The sequence below is a fragment of the Hemitrygon akajei genome, chromosome 32, assembly GCF_048418815.1.
Source record: "Hemitrygon akajei chromosome 32, sHemAka1.3, whole genome shotgun sequence".
In the NCBI taxonomy this organism is placed as follows: domain Eukaryota; kingdom Metazoa; phylum Chordata; class Chondrichthyes; order Myliobatiformes; family Dasyatidae; genus Hemitrygon; species Hemitrygon akajei.
Genome location: NC_133155.1, coordinates 6,093,223 through 6,108,733, shown reverse-complemented (window position 1 = coordinate 6,108,733; position 15,511 = coordinate 6,093,223). Strand labels below are relative to the sequence as shown.

The window sequence follows — 15,511 nt, the reverse complement described above, 5'->3', positions numbered from 1 at the left end:
CTATGTCAGGATGCTGTTCGTTGACTATAGCTCAGTTTTTAACACAACCATTCCCACAGTCTTGATGAATAAGCTACAGAACCTGGGCCTCTGTACCTCCCTCCACAATTGGATCCTCAGCTTCCTAACCAGAAGACCACAATCTATGCAGATTGGTGATAATATCTCCTCCGCGCTGATGATCAACACTGGCACCCCTCAGGAGTGTGTACTTAGCCCACTGCTCTATTCCCTCTATACCCATGACTGTGTGGCTAGGTATGGCTCAAATACCATCTATAAATTTGCTGATGATACAGCCATTGTCGGTAGAATCTCAGATGGAGATGACAGGGCATACAGGAGTGAGATATACCAGCTAGTTGAATGGTGTTGTACTCAATGTCAGTGGGCTTCAGAAAGGGTAAGACAAGGGAACATGAACCAATCCTCACTGATAGATCAGAAGTGGAGAGAGTGAGCAATTTCAAGTTTCTTGGTGTCAATATCGCTGAAGATCTAACCTGGTCCCTGCATGTCGATGCAGCTATAAAGAAGGCAAGACAGTGCCTATATTTAATTAGGAGTTTAAAGTTTGAAGGGATTTGGTTTGCCATCCAAAACACTCAAAAACTTCGATAGGTGTACTGCAGAAAGCATTCTGACAGGCTGCATCGCTGTCTGGTATGGACAGGCAGAATAGTGGGGGGGGGGGGGGTGCTACTGCACAGGACTGAAAGAAGCTACAGAAAGTTGTAAAATTAGTCAGCTTCATCTTGGGTACCAGCCTCCATAGTATCCAAGGCATCTGCAAGGAGCAGTACCTCAGAAAGGTGACATCCATTATTAAGGATCCCCACCACACAGGGGATGTCCTCTTCTCATTGTTACTGTCGGGAAGGAGGTACAGGAGCCTGAAGGCACACACTCAATAATGGAGGAACAGCTTCTTCCCCTCTGTCATATGATTCCTGTATGGACATGGAACCCATGAACACTACCTCACTTTTATATATATAAAACTTCTGTCTTTGCACTATCTTTAATCTATTTAATTTGCATATAATATGCATATATGTATGTATATATATATATATATATATATATATATATATATATATACTCACTGTGGGCCAGGCAGCATCTATGGAAAAAATACAGTGATGCTCAGGCTGAAACCCATAGATTCCACCTGGCCAGCTGAGTTCCTCCAGCATTTTGTGTGTGTTGCTCGGATTTCCAGCATCTGCAGATCTACTCCTGTTTGTGATTTGATATATTATCATGCATTGTACTGCTGCTGCTAAGTTAACAAATTTCACGACACATGCCGGTGATAATAAATTTCATTCTGATTCTGTTTAACTTTCAATCATTGCAATTTCATTGTCAAGTTATTTTTATATCATTTAGTAGTTTCTGCTAAGTTTCTGGAAAATGACTGTTCTTATAGATCTTAACCATCAATAAGCAAGAAACTGGAGGACCTCAGCAGGTCAGGCAGCATTTTTTGGAAAGAAATGGAAAGGTGATGTTTCAGGTTGAAATCCTTGATGGTATTGGAGAGGGTGCAAAGGGGGTTCTCAAGAATTATTCTGGGATTGAAAGGGTTAATGCAGGAGGTGTGCTTGTTGGATCTGGGCCTGAGCTCGCTGGAGTTTAGAAGAATGAGAGAAGAACATATTGAAACTATCGAATATTGAAAGGCCTGGATACACTGGGCATGAAGCGGATGTTTCCTATACTGGGGGAGTTTAGGACCAGACGGAACAGCCTCAGAATAGAGGGACATTCATTTAGATCAGAGATGAGGAGGAATTTCTTTAGCCAGAGGGTAGTGGATTTGTGGAATTCATTGCCACGGATGACTATAGAGGCCAAGTCACTGAGTATTTTTTAAAGTAGAGGTCAATAAGTTCTGGATTAGTCAAGGCGTTAAAGGTGATGGGGTGAAGGCAGGAGAATGAGGTTAAACTAGCCATTATGGAATGGTAGAGCAGCCTCAATGGGCCAAATGGCCTAATTCTGCTCCTATGTTTTATGGTCTGTCTAATTAGTCCATCTGAAGGGTTTTGATCCAAAATGTTTCCTGTGCTTTTCCCACCACAGATGCTGCCTGATGTGCTGAGTTCCTTCAGGTGCCAGAATCCACAGTCTCTTGTGTTTCCATCAGCTGAGTCTCATGTAGCCTACAACAATCAAATTGAATTGATTTGACGGATCTGGTTCATTAAATACAGATCCTTTATGCCAGCTGAAAAACACCGAATAAAACTGGAGTTCTGATAAAATCCATCAGTTTAGCAAAATGAATGGATTGAAATCCTGTGGATTCTATAATTAATACCAGATTCATTATGCACGTTTTGGGCCAGACTGTAAAGCAGAAAATCTACCCAACTCTGCTTATCACCACCTTTCTGTGACCTTTCCACATGCTCTGATTAGCTGCGACATTTGTGTAATATTCTGTTACAATCAAAGAAAAATTCCTCAATTATATAACGGGGAAGAATGAAACATTCTTTGCCATGAACTTTCATTTCATCCATCCATCTATCTATCTATCTACTTATTTGTATTAGCATTGTCTGTCTTCTTTTTCACATTCATTGCTTGTCAGTCTTTGTGTGTAGTTTTTCAATGATTCTATTGCATTTCTGTTTTACCATGCCTGTATGCAAGAAAATGAATCTCAGGTAACATCTACTATATGTACTTTGATAATGTGCGGTTGGGAGACTGTAGGTCTGACACGGTGGTCAGCAGCACAGGAGCGCCGCAGGGAACCGTACTCTCTCCGGTCCTGTTCACCCTGTACACATCAGACTTCCAATATAACTCGGAGTCCTGCCATGTGCAGAAGTTCGCACATGGCAGGTGTGTCAGGAATGGACAGGAGGAGGAGTATAGGAAACTGATACAGGACTTTGTGATATGGTGCAACTCAAACTACCTGCGTCTCAATATCACCAAGACCAAGGAGATGGTGGTGGACTTTAGGAGATCTAGGCCTCATATGGAGCCAGTGATCATTAATGGAGAATGTGTGGAGCAGGTTAAGACCTACAAGTATCTGGGAGTACAGTTAGACGAGAAGCTAGACTGGACTGCCAACACAGATGCCTTGTGCAGGAAGGCACAGAGTCGACTGTACTTCCTTAGAAGGTTGGCGTCATTCAATGTCTGTAGTGAGATGCTGAAGATGTTCTATAGGCCAGTTGTGGAGAGCGCCCTCTTCTTTGTGGTGGCGTGTTGGGGAGGAAGCATTAAGAAGAGGGACGCCTCACGTCTTAATAAGCTGGTAAGGAAGGCGGGCTCTGTCGTGGGCAAAGTACTGGAGAGTTTAACATCGGTAGCTGAGCGAAGGGCGCTGAGTAGGCTACGGTCAATTATGGAAAACTCTGAACATCCTCTACATAGCACCATCCAGAGACAGAGAAGCAGTTTCAGCGACAGGTTACTATCGATGCAATGCTCCTCAGACAGGATGAAGAGGTCAATACTCCCCAATGCCATTAGGCTTTACAATTCAACCGCCAGGACTTAAGAACTTTTTAAAAGCTATTATTAATGCTTTTTGAGATAGTGATTTAGATGCATATCATATTTTTTACTGAGTTAAGTATTGTATGTAATTAGTTTTGATACAACAAGTGTATGGGACATTGGAAAAAAAAGTTGTATTTCCCCATGGGGATGAATAAAGTATCTATCTATCTATCTATCTAATAAATCTGCTTTGAACTTTTTGAAATTTGAATCAATGTTGTCATCTTTCTGCTACATGTCTATGGCCCCTTCTTTAGCTTCACCATTGGTCATTGAATATTTCAGCTACTTAGAACTAAATTTTGTGATTTCTTCCGACCGTAACCATAATCAGAAGAAATGCAAAAGGACAGGGGGTCCCAACCTTCTTCATGCCACAGACTTGTATCATTAACTGAGGGCCCCAAGTTGGGAATCCCTGCACTAGGAGCAGAATTAGGCCATTCAGTCCATCAAGTCTGTTCTGCCATTTGATCACGGTTGATTTATTTCCCTTTCAATGCCTGATTCACCCTCCACCTGTTAAATAACCGTTGAAGCTTTTTTTTACCAAGCTATTGGTCAACTGTCTTGATTCAGGCCACATTTTTAGACAAGTTACCCAGCAGATGAAATACTTCGTGTATTCGTCCTGTTGACAGTCTGATTAGGATCATTTTAACACCCCTATGTTATTTTAAAATATGAGATTGGTTTTAAAAACGATAACTTCAGCTCTGGATTTAGAGGCAACCTCTGTTTCACAGAAACAGAATCATATGTACACCAGTCAATATCAGTGTGTGCAATGCCACTAGAAATGCTCCTAATTTTGAAAATGTCTGAGTTTCTCTCTCGGTTTTATTATAATCGTTTGCACGTTTACAAGATTCACACCCTCAAACCCCACCCCCCCCCCCCCCCCGTCATTTTCATTGGCTGTCTGCTTTCCTTTGATATAAGGGACCGTACTTTCTGGGTCACTTGCTCTTCGGGTCCGCGAGTTGGAGCAACAGGTCGCCACAATGAAGAAAATCTTGATTTGTCTCCTCTTTTGCTGCCTGGTGGCTCATCTGAGCGCGGATCAAAAACCTCTTGATCAGTGGAAGGTACGGTTACTCTCCACAACTGAATTTAACAATGTTTTCACAGGATTGAGATGATGCCGATTTGATTTAATAGCTTGTAGTCAGGCTTTTACTAAGTCGGGGCCGGATATTAAAGGACGAAATACATTGAATCGTGAGATAAAACGCGGCGCTGAAAAAAAAAGACAGGTTGTAGTACGATTGAAATTCACTTTAGATTTCAGCGCTTGGTGAGATTCCTGAGACAGCAGTTCATCCAAGTACGTGATTCCAGGTTCACCCGAGTACGCGAGATAACTCAGTCTAAACAGTACGACTGTTGACTTCTTTCCCCCCCATGGATGCTGCCGGACCTGCTGAGTCCCTCCAGCATTTTGAGTGTGTTGCTTTGGATTTCCAGCCTCTGCAGATTTTTCACGTAACGGTCCGTGCGGCTGCATGATTTTGTTTCATGATATGTATTCGTTTAATAAATAACGTTTAACATGTATTCGTTCACTATGCTCCTACCCCGCCGACAGGAAAGAAAGCTTTCTTTAAAAAAAAAGAATACAGTCCCTCTGGATCCCGCATCGACAGCCGAACCTCTCTGTCAACTGAAAACCTTTTTCCTGTTTCCGAATAGTCCGGTTCTCTGAAAACGTTCTGGGACTATTTCTATTTTGTGTTTAAGCGGACTTTTTTTTTAAAAAAACTGTAGTCGCTGAACCAAAAAAAAAGAATGAACTCAGGGAGACTGTTGGATAACAGATTCCGATCGGTCTCAAGCACCTGTTTCCTGGTCTACTTCTTTGAAAGTGTTTCAAAAGAGACGGTCATTGCGTTGGATTTAGAAGTTCTCGAACTAATTCTTTGTCGTCGGTTTTAACTCTTCATCTGTCTTCTGCCTAGGTCAGGATTTCAAGTGGTCCCCAGGTGTAGACCATTTTCTATTAGGTCTTTGGAGCTTCTGTTAGCGTTTCTGTAGCACTGGGTTTTTACGGGTTGGGGTTGCTAATCCCATGCCCCAACCCTCCTCCTTTCGCAGCCGGGTTTGCCACCACCCATAGCGGAGTTATTTCTCTCCATAGACTCTGCCTAACCTACTGAGACCCTCCAACATTTAGTGTCACTTTGGATTTCCGGCCGCTGCAGAATCTTTTGTGTTTAAAACTAACTTGCTTTGACTCTTTTTCGGTTCTGATGTGGGTCTTCCAATTGAATTATTAACTCGTTATCTTTCAACAGATGCTGCCTGGTTTACTCAGTGTTTCCTACACTTTTGGTTTTTATTTCAGATTTTCAATTTATTTTCTTTATTTCCCTGTTTGATAACTCTAAATTCCTGGATGTGATTGATTTCCCGCACACTGCAAGCTTAATAAACGTTTCTTCTCGGGACAAAACCATCTCTTCGACGCTGACGTAAGAATGTTTATGTACTTTTGTCATCTGTGAGTTTTGGGGGCTTGTGTCAAGTTAATCTGACTGCAAGCGCACAGAAATAAGATCAAATAGTATTCTTAAACCCACCACACTCCACACCCTCACCGTCGTTATTCATCTCTCTCTCTCCCTCCCTCTCCCCCTTTCTCGTTTCCCACAGGGGAACCAGAACGTACCCCTATATATTCAAATCTGCACAATTTGAAATTCCAGGAGTACCGTCAACTTGACACCAAAGATGGAGGGCTCGCTGTCTCAAAGTGCAGACGTTGCCACGGCTGGTGACGTGAAAAGGAAATTCCATAAGGAAGATTCTAATCCTCTCATTCTCTCACTCTCACCCATCCGTCCATTTATTTATTTAGAGTTACAGCTCGGAACGGGCGCTTCGAGCAACCCCTGACAAACCCCAGTTTAACCCTAGCCTAATTACAGGACAATTTACAATGGCCAATTAACTTACCCCCGTACATCTTTCGATTGTGGGAGGAGACCGGAGCACTCGGGGGAAACCCACTCATTCCAAGGGAAGGACGTACAGAGACCCCTTACAGAGGACGCTGAAGTTGAGCCTTGAACTCCACTGCCCCGAGCTGAAATGGTGTTGCATTAACCGCTACCCTACCGTGCCGCGCACCCCACACCCCACCCGGAGTAAGATCAACTTGAGACCGAAGGTTGCGGGCTCACGGTCTCAAGGTGCAGTCACTGTCACCGCTGGTGATGTGAGAAGGGAATTCCATAATGACGTTGAAAGTAGGTGGGAAAGGAGGGCTTAAAGGAGTTGCCAAGCGAACGATGGCATTTGTGATCTTTCTGCCTCACACTGGTCCCCCTAAAGCGCGGTAGTTCTGGAACATTCTAAATTCAACTATTCACTCCACTTGTTTGATTGACAGAGGTGACATACGGTCGGAAGGTGTTGAATCATTGCGGATAGAGCTAAGAGTAAAAAGACCCAAATGGGAGTTGTATACAAACCTCCAAAACAGTAGTAAGGGTGTGGCCTACAAATTGCAATGCCAAAAGTTTAGTGCTGTATGACAGGAGGGGCAATTTCTAGAGTACATACGAGATAGCTTTTTAAGAGTAGCTCATGGTTGAGCACACTGGAAGATCAACTATTCTGAATTGGGTGCTGTGTAATGAACCAGAATTGATTAGAGAGCGTAAAGTAAAAGAACCCTTACAGACAAGTGATCATCCTGAAATTTGAAAAGGGGAAGCTAAAGTCAGGTGTATCACTATTACAGTGGAGTAAAGGGAATTACAGAGGCTGGAAAAAGGAGTTTGACCAGAATTGATTGATAAAGAACACTGGCAGGGATGATGGCAGAGCAGCAATGGCTGGAATTTCTGGAAGAATTCAGATATATACATCCAAAAGAGGAAGAAGTATTCGAAAGGGAAGATGACACTAACCATGGCTAACAAGAGAAGTCAAAGCCAACATAAAAGCCAAAGAGAGGGCATATAATAGAGCAAAAATTAGTGGGAAGTTAAAGGATTGGGAAGCTTTTAAAAACCAACAGAAGGTAACTTAAAAAGTAATTAAGAAGGTAAAGATGGAATATGAAAGTAAACTAGCAAATAATATTAAAGAGGATAGCAAAAGTTTCTTCAGATACGTAGGGTGTAAAAGAGAGGTGAGAGTGGATGTCTGAATGCTGGAAAACAATACTGGAGAGGTAGTAATGGGGGACAAGGAAATAGCAGATGAACTGAATAAGTATTTCGCATCAGTCTTCATGCTGGAAGACACTAGCAGTCTGGTGGAAGTTCGAGGTGTCAGGGGTCTTGAAGTGTGTAAAGCTACCATAACTAGAGAGAAGGTTCTTGGGAAACTGAAAGGCCTGAAACTAGATAAGTCACCTGGGCCAGATGGTGTAGACCCTAGAGTTCTGAAAGAGGTGGTGAAGAGATTGTGGAGGCATTAGTAATGATCTTTCAAGAATCACTAGATTCTGTAATGGTTCCGGAAGACTGGAAAATTGCAAATGTTGCTCCACTCTTCAAGAAGCAAGAGAGGCAGAAGAAAGGAAACTATAGGCCAGTTAGTCTGATCTCAGTGATTGGGAAGATGTTGGAGTTGATTATTAAGTATGAGGCACATGATAAAATAGTCAGCATGGTTTCCTCAAAGGAAAATCTTGCCTGACAAATCTATTGGAATTCTTTGAAGAAATAACAAGCAAGATAGACAAAGGAGAATCAGTTAGCCAGAGAGTGATGAGTCTGTGGACTTCTTTGCCACAGGCAGCTGTGGAAGCCAAGTGTTAATGTATATTTAAGGCAGAGGATGATAGATTCTTGATTTTTCAGGGCATGAAGGAATATGGGGAAAAGGCAGGAGACTGTGGCGGGGAGAAAAATTGGGTCAGCTATGATGAAATGGTGGAGCAGTCTCAATGGGCCAAATGGCCTAATTCTGTCCCTATATCTTATGGCCTTATGATCTATGAGTGTTATCGAGCTGCCACCTCATAACAGCAGAGACCCTGCTTCAAATTGGACTTGGTTGTTGTCTGTGTGGAGATTGCATATTCTCCTTGAGAACCTGATTTGTAGAGAAAGGTAGAATAGGTCAAGCAACACACACAAAATGCTGGAGGAACTCAGCAGGCCGGCAGCATTTATAGAAAAAAGTACAGGCGACGTTTTGGGCCAAAACCCTTCGGCAGGACAGGTTGACATTTTGGGCTGAGACCCTTCAGGCTAATTGCAAGCAGGCTTTTACCTTTGAGGTTAGGTGAGACTAGAACTCAAGGTCATAGGTTAAGGGTGAAAGATGAAATATTTGAGGGGAACTTCTTCACTCAGTAGGTGTACGCAGTTTTGATAGCAACATTGGGAAGAAGGTTGGATCAGTACATAGATGACAGGGGTTTTGATGGTAATGGTGCAGGTGTGGGTCGATGGGACTAGGCAGAATAACAGTTCGGCACGGTTAGATGGGCCAAAGAGTCTGCTTCTTTTCTGAGTGCTCTATGACTCTAAAATAGTAGTCGACAACTTCTCAAGAAGATAGCAAGGGAGTAGTCACCACCATTTAATACATAGTTATTACCCTAGCTTGGCCAAAAAGTAGCAGATTGAGAGATATGGGTGTTAGGGTGGAGATACATCTCTACCAAAGGAGGTGTAAGGCACTACTTCCCTCTGCTAGCCTGCAGGTCACCTTTGGGTAAGGGGTGGCACCTGCTTAACCAACACCCCCCACCCCGATCAGGGTCACATGAAGCCATGGGAGCAGGTGGTAGGTGGTTGTATGAGCAGCTGATGCAGATCACAAATCCTGGTTATGTGACCACTGACACCAGGCAGACAATCTCTGAATAGTATTGATATTGGCTGGGCTTGCCCATCTTGTAAGCCACTTCTGTTGAAAAATTTTGCCAAGAACAATCATAGCCATGAGACCATGATTTACATCATTTTACATACATCATGATTACATACATCATTTCATTTTTCATTTTCAATCTTTTTTCACTGATTTTTAAAAAAAATATACGAATAGATACAAATCAGAGAAGTTATATCAAATACATAATACAATAAATGTACAAAGAAAAGGATATACACTATCAAAATCATGTATAATATAATATTAGGCTAATATATATATATATAAACAGAACCACAACTCCTCTTGACAATTCATAGAAAAAAAAAGACTGGAAATTTTCTATTTATAAAAAGAAAAAAAAACCCACTAAACTAACCTAAACAAAAAAAAAGGGACTGGGCAAATTACAAAAAAAGAAGAAAACAGCCTTCTGGTCAAATCTGAAACTTTGCGGAGGGAGAAATTTTTTTTGTTTTTTAAAAGTTACCTAAAAAAATAGAAAAGAGAAAAAGAGAAATTAGATCATACATTAAATAAAAGGTCGCCAGGTTTGCTCAAATTTGAAAGATGTATCAAATGTCCGTCTTCTAATTTTCTCCAAGCTTAAACACGACATAATGGAGAGCCAGAAAAAAAAAGGTGGATTAGGATCCTTCCAATGCAACAAAATAGCTCTCCTAGCCTCTCCTTGTTGAAAAGGCTATCACGTGTTGAGCAGAAGCAGTAACATTTCCTGCTTCTTTGATCACCTACATCAAATGACATGGCACATAAAGATGATGATGATTGTGAGATAATACTATCTCACTTCATGCTATTCCTTGGCCAAGTTAGGGCAATAAAAATATTAAGGTGCTTAGTGATAAAAGCACATAATTCTGGAAACACTCAGCAGGTCAGGCAGTATCTGTAGCAACAGGAATCATTTCAGGACCGAACTGGACAATGTGAAAGAAAGTTAGTTTTAAGTTGCAGAGAGGGTGGGCAAGGAATGGTAGGACAAGGAAAATATCTCTGTAAAGGCAAGGCCTGGATTGCCTTATTGGCTTGCTCATAGTCCTAGAAAAGTACAGCACAGAAACTGGATCTTTGGCCCACCTAGTCCATGCTGGACCATTTAAACTGCCTCCTCCCCTCAGGATCATGCCCCTACCATCCAGGTGCCTATCCAAACTTCTCTTAAATGTTGAAATCAAGCCTGCATCCACCATTTGCACTTGCAGCTCATTTCACAACCTCACCACCCTCTGACTGAAGAAGTTTCCCCTCATGTTCCCCTTAAATTTTTCACCTTTCACTATTAACCCATGACCTCTAGTTGCAAAGTCATCCTGTTTGGATGGATAGATTAATGAAGGCCATTAAGACAGAGAGAGAGAGATGGAAAAAAAAGAATGTAAAAGTTGTAAACTGCGGGTTAGAGCCATTGGAGAGAGCTGGAACCCAAAGGGGAACATTTTAAATGTTCTGCAGACCAGACAATGTCTATAAAAGACAGAGTAAACTCTTGAATTAGCATTACAGTCCGATAAACTTCCAGTAGAATGGTGATTTGTGTTAGAAACAGAAAGTGAGTCACCTGAATTTTTCGAATTTGATAGTTTTGAAGCCAGCAATGTGGCCAGATAGAAGATGAAATATTTCCCTTCCACCTTTAAGTTGGGCTTCATTGTTCTGATCTGGATTTCATAACTTTTTCATCTTTCTTATGGGCATCAGTGAGTAATGATTGGTGAGTTAAAGTCCCACTTCATCCAGATATACATATACACCTTGATGCCAACATAGGAGATCCAACCGGAATCTGCAGCTAGGAAAGCAAACTGCTGGAGGAACTTGGTAGCCTCTGGAAAGCGAAGGGGTATTTGAGGTTTTGAAATGGTACCCTGTATCAGGATTGAGATTATAGAGCGTCTCCAGGTAACTTAGATGTGTAACACAATTTTGCTGCTGTTTAAATGGTGTTAACCACATGCTCTTCTCCTTACAGGGGAAGAATCATGACTGAACACAGTGGTAAAGGGAGTAACTTGTTGAACCCAGTGGTATGGGTGTGACGTGCCTTGGTTGTTGTGTAGCTCTTGCCTGTTATTCGGCCAGGTTGCAGCCTCTACGGTTTCACAGAAACTGGGGAGGGATCAGGGCAGGATTTATTTCTTTTAGCTGATTCCATCTGGGTAGCCTTCAACCTGATGGCATGCACATCAATGTTTCAAACCTCTGGTAATTTTTCCCCTTCCCCCTCTTCTTCTATTCCCTATCCCTTTCCCATCTCCTCACCTGCCTATCACCTCCCTCTGGTGCCCCTCCCGCTCCCCTTTCTCCATAGTCCGCTCTCTTCTCCTATCACATTCCTTCTTCTCCCGCTCTTTGCCTTTTCCACCCATCACATGCAGCGCTGCGCAAATTTCTCAAAACACTGACTGTTTATTCATTTCCATAGCCTGTCCTGCTGAGTTCATCCAGCATTTTGTGTGTGTTGCTTACATATAACTGAGCTGCCTAAGACTTTAGCACAATACTATAGGCTGCTCTTTTATATAATTTCCTGCCTGGGTTAATTTTAATTTGATTTGAAGCACACAATGGAAAGACATCCATCTCATTCCTCTCTTTATTTGCCCTTGGAACACCAATATCTGTGAGTATTAGATTTTTGTTAAGGTTGGTAAATATTTATACAGTGCTGCACAAAAGCCTTAGGCATCATAGCCATTTATATGTGGCTAAGACTTTGTACAGTACTGTAACAGCTTCTCATATCATCCATCCACCTATCTTCCCCGATCACCATCTAGACTGTTGTCCTTCCTCACCCACCACCTACATATTCTGGCTCCTTTCCTCCATCCTTCCCAGTCCTGACGAAGGGCCTCAGCCCGAAACATCGACTGTTGATTCATTTCCATAGAAGCCTCCTGGCCTGCTGAGTTCCTCCAGCATTTTGTGTGTGAGTGTGTGTGTTTGTGTGGGCGGTAACCAGGCTTGCAGCATCTGCAGAATCTCTTGTGCTCTCCTTTTAGATTCTCCTGCCGATTCTCACATTCGGACTGGTACCTGACTGCAGGCTCTCCAGAACGCTCACTTCCACATTGTAAGGAAGGGAGAACTGATTCAAAGAGGAAACTGCAGGAATGAGTCACTTCCTCATGTGGGCTCTCATCTTTAGGTGTGGGAACCTTCAATAGCAAGCCAGGAATGATTTTGATCAGAAGTTAGACAAGGGAACTCACTGAGGTGATTAATACTTAAACCTGCCCTGCTCTGGTTACGGTGTGCACTGGCCATAGTGGAACCCAGACCGCCATGTAAAGATGGCAAGCAGAGTTTATACATAGGAATTCGACCAAGTGTCACCACAAGATGGAACATTTTCCTAAGCTAGGGCCCTGTGAGGAGCACTAAGGAACATCTGTTTGAATAATACAGGTGACTCGGAAGTTCTAGTCCATCAAAATAAACTTAATAAGGTTAAGCAATTAACAATACAGTAAAACAACAGCTAACTGATTAAGATGCTCTAGAAACGTTGGAGCAAATCGCTCTCCAGCCCCCTGCACAGGCCCAGAGAACTCATTATTGTCCGAGTCCTTACACTTCATCCGCCACCTCAAATTCACGTGCTGCAGGATCATTGTTACAGGCTATTGATGACTTCCACCGGGAACAAACAGACGCCCCTTGTCTCCCTGAAGTTCTATGACTTGGATCTGCTTCCACCGCCATGACATCCAAGGTGTCCACCCTTCCGATCAAGAGAAGCTCTCAGAATCAGAATCAGGTTTATTATCACTGACGTACGTTGTGAAATGTGCAAGTGCAGTGGTACAGTGCAATGCATAAAACATACTATAAACTATAATAAGAAATATATATATTTAAAATAATGAATTAAATAAGTAGTGTAAAAAAATTGTGAGGTAGCATTCATGAGTTCATTGTCCATTCAGAAATCTGATGATGGAGGGGAAGAAGCTGTTTGTAAAACATTGTGTGCCTGTCTTCAGGTTCCTGGACCTGCCCACTGGTGGTAGCAATGAGAAAAGGACATGTCCTGAGTTGTTGGTCCTCGTTGATGTCCTCAATGATGGGGTGGCTGAGTTTCCTCTCTGGCTACCTTCCCCACAATCAGTCCTTGTTATATTTGTTACATAGTGCAGTTATGATGTACTGGATTCTGGTTAATTAGAACCAGTACGTTTTGGCCCAATTAAGCTGTTGTGCCATACAGCTGAAGTTTCATGGAAATAGTTAAAAAGGTATAAAAAAACAAACTACAGTTTAACTAATTAACAAGTTATGTATTTAAACAAAATACAGAACACTATTGATACTACTACAGTACTATAAAACTCTCGTTCCTAATAGTTATTGTTGGAGGAATTCGATCAGTGTACATTGCTGCATTCTTTTGATTGACTGTAAATGAACAAAATTAGCACCGATAATAGACTGCCTTCATACAATAGTTTTGACATTTGCTATCCTACAAATCTTCATTTTCATTGTAACATTCAAGATGATTGTTGATACCTTCAAATTCCTTGTAGCTCCTAACTTGTGGAAGTAGTGAAATCTTTTCATTTTCACCCCCGGCCGTTTCTGTCATCTCCAAGCCTGAATGCTTGAAACCGCAGTGAGCAAAGCAGTTCTGAATTGTCTTACCGCTTATTCCGCACCAATTCCCAGTGACAAAAATCACAGCTTTTTTAACACAAATATGTGCTTCTGATGATATTCAAAAAATATTTGCTCTGAACATGGTGTAGTGGTTAATGACCAAGCAAGTGCTTGAGACTGACGCTAGTCAGAAACTGTTCGGCAAAGGTCTCTTGCCCCAATTAAGTGGCACAGTGTCACAGGAAACAAACAAGATCCCGCTTATTTTCTTGATTAGTTTTTTTTCTTTAAGAGTTGTCCCAAATAAGTGGCTATCCTGATTAACCAATGGCTCAATTAACCTGAATCCACTGTACTTAAAGTGTTGACATTGTGGCTTTCGGACAAAACATTTAATCGGCAATCTTTTTCTATGGCCTCTGCTAAGTTTTTAAAAATTAGAGAGAAAAAAGATATTTCTGTGTTGGCTCATTTTCTATTTTCCTTTTGCAGGTGAATTTTACAAGCACTACGAAAGACCCAAAAGGAAATGGAGCTGTTGTATGTATCCCAGCCACTGCTGTGGTCCTGCTTCTGTCCCTGCTCCCAGTCGCCCTGCAGAAAGCTATGTGCTAACTCAGTGGCCCCCGGCAGCCATCTTCAACCAGCTCATGCGTCGCTATGGAGACCGTCCTGTCCTGCTAACCTTCATTCTCCAATGTGTGCTCAAGATCGGCCACCAAAATGAGTCCGCTGATGTCTGATCACTGACTGGCACCCGCTCCTCATTCTTCAGCCCACTCTACCTTTTACTGCCTGCCCTCCTGCATAAGTCCTGTAAATAATCTCACAAAACCACCATTGTCAAAAAGGAGAGAGAGAGATAATTGGCAAGTAACCTAAAATGTTGTGGAAGGTCATAGAACAGGAAGCAGAACAGCTTCAAATTTCCCCATTCTCTGTAAGATATGTTGCCTGTTGGCTTCAAGCTATGTATAATTTCACAGCAATAAAAACATTTTAATATTGTGCCAGTGTGTCCCTTTATTGACTGTACTTGATGCAATAAGATTGTCTTGCAGCACAAATGTTTTAGGCTTTGTTATCTAAATCCTCTCCTGACTTATTCCCAGGAGGCCTCTGGCGTTAACCGAAATGATACCATCTTCCTGTGATACAGAAATCCCTGCTTCCTCTTAATAAAGGCATTTGGAGATTGCTCAGCATATTTGATAGGTTAGCGTGGTGATTCTATTCCTGCAGCAGTCAAAGAGCATGGGAGAAGAGTGTTGGAGGACAGTGTTGGGGCAATTCAGACAAAATCACTTACCGTTTTTTAATGAAAACTAAGATATGTCTATTGAAGTAGCTGTTTCGAATAACTGGTGAGAGCCTGCTTAACTTTTTACAGTCATAGAGTACCACAGCATTCAAACAGGCCCTTCAGCCCATCTAGTCCATGCTACATGATAATTCTGCCTAATCACATTGACCTGCACCCGAACCATAGCCCCCATACCCCTCTCATCCATGTACCTCT

At 42.1% G+C, this 15,511-nt stretch overlaps 1 long non-coding RNA gene across 1 annotated transcript; it reads left to right on the top strand.

Moving 5' to 3' along the window:
* Positions 1 to 4,459: 4,459 nt before the first annotated feature.
* LOC140719787 (uncharacterized) lies at positions 4,460 to 15,000 on the top strand. Its single transcript, XR_012097004.1, has 2 exons — positions 4,460 to 4,619; positions 14,485 to 15,000. It is a non-coding gene; the product is annotated as an uncharacterized lncRNA (long non-coding RNA).
* The last annotated feature ends 511 nt before the right edge of the window (positions 15,001 to 15,511 follow it).